This window comes from Lipotes vexillifer, unplaced genomic scaffold (genome assembly GCF_000442215.2).
Source record: "Lipotes vexillifer unplaced genomic scaffold, Lipotes_vexillifer_v1.1 C26849000, whole genome shotgun sequence".
Taxonomy (NCBI): Eukaryota; Metazoa; Chordata; class Mammalia; order Artiodactyla; family Lipotidae; genus Lipotes; species Lipotes vexillifer.
The window spans coordinates 1-1,925 of NW_006788635.1; the positions used below are offsets into that span (position 1 = coordinate 1).

Here is a 1,925-nt window from a genome sequence, read left to right on the forward strand (position 1 = left end):
ACAAAAAAAAAAAAAAAAAAAAAAAAAAAGAGTAGGTGAAGTCAATGGTTTCCCCTTCTCACTGAAAGTAAAATCCAAAGTACTTCCTGTGGCCTATAAGTCCCTCCAAGACCCGGCCCCCTCTCACCTCTGACCTCATCTCCTTTTACTCTTTCCTGGGTTATTCACTTCCAGTCTCATCAGCCTTCTGTTCTTTGATCATCCAAGCATGCTTCTTCCTCCGGACGTTTGTAGTAGTTCTAGCTACTCCCAAGCCACAGTCTTTGACTTTAAAGACATTGACTCCTATCTCACATTACTGCCAGCCACTCCTGATAATAAAGAGCTGGAGTAGACACTTCCTCTTTGAGCCTCATTAATTTCCGGTGAAACCCCTTAGAAAGCAGCCCCTTTGCATGTCTTGACTCCCTTAAATTAGCTGTACCATATGACTCATTTCTTCATTTTTGCAGGTCTTTACTCAGATGTCAGAAGCTATTTGGTTTGAAGAACCTAGAAACAGTGTCTGGCACATAGTAAATGCTCAGTAAACATGTTTTAAGGGACTAGAAAAAAATGAATGAGCAGGTTGACTCAGAAAAATGTGGACTAAGTATAAAATTATATAAAGGCTTTTGGGTCTTATTTTTATGCTGTTTAAATTTTTAAAAATTATGCTTATACTTACTGGGATATTTCTTCATAATTCTGGGCCTCAGTTCAGTCAATATTTGTTCCACAAACATTTACTGAGTGCCTGCCATAAGCCAAAAACTGTGCTAAATTGTAGTGACAGATGGTGTAAACATTATAGTCTGCCTTCAGGGAGATTGTAGATTATTTTATTTATACAAGTTCTTCTGGCCCAGATAGACTGGGATTGTGTGTTTTATTGTCTTTTTGTTTGTACTGCAGTTCATGTAGTGCTTTTCCTGTGGCAGAGATATCATAAATACCATTGTCAGGCTAGTTGCCTTATTTTCTTTGAAACTGTCTGCCGTCCAAAGTAGCATTGACCTCGCTCTTCTCCTTAAAAACAGCAGACGGCAGATAAAGCCAGTGCCGGGGAAGGGCCCGGAGGTGGAGGGGAGGTGGCCTGGAATGCGAGACCGCGGTGGCTTCCGAGGAGGCCATGGAGCTCACAGAGGCAAGGCAGAAGACAAGGAGTGGCTCCCTGTCACCAAGCTGGGCCACCTGGTCACGGACACGAAGACTGAGTCCCTGGAGATCTGTCTCCTCTCTCTGCCCATCAAGGAGTCTGAGATCATTGACTTTTCCTGGAGGGCATGCCTCAAGGGTGAGGTTTGAAGATTATTCCTGGCAAAAGCAGACCCGTGCTGGCCTGAAGACCAGGTTCAAGGCATTTGACGCCACTGGGGATTACAACGGACATGTCGGTTTGGATGTCAAGTGCTCTAAGGAGGTAGCCACTGCCCTCCGTGGGGTCATCATTTTGGCCAAGCTCCGCATCGTCCCCACGCGTCCAGGCTACTGGGGGAACAAGATTGGCAAGCTCCATACCATCCCTTGCAAGGTGACTGGCCACTGTTGCTCTGTGCTGGTGCGCTTCATCCCTGCCCCCAGGGGCACTGACATCGTCTCAGCCCCTGTGCCCAAGAAGCTACTGATGATGGCCGGAATTCACGACCACTACACCTCTGCCAGGGGCTGCACCACCACCCTGGACAACTTTCTGATGCCATTTCCAAGACCTACAGTTATCTCACTCCTGTTCTCTGGGGAGAGATGGTGTTTACCAAGTCTCCGTATCAGGAATTTACTGACCATCTTCTAAAGACCCACACCAGAATTTCCGCACAGAGGACCCAGGCTCCAGCTATAGCCACCACATAGTTTTCTTTTATTTTTTTTCAGCTGTACGCGGGTCTCTCACTGTTGTGGCCTCTCCCATTGCGGAGCACAGGCTCCAGACGCGCAGGCTCAGC

At 46.9% G+C, this 1,925-nt stretch overlaps 1 pseudogene; it reads left to right on the plus strand.

The window, feature by feature from the left end:
• The first annotated feature begins 1,080 nt into the window (after positions 1–1,080).
• LOC103090773 (40S ribosomal protein S2 pseudogene) lies at positions 1,081–1,833 on the plus strand (annotated as a pseudogene).
• The last annotated feature ends 92 nt before the right edge of the window (positions 1,834–1,925 follow it).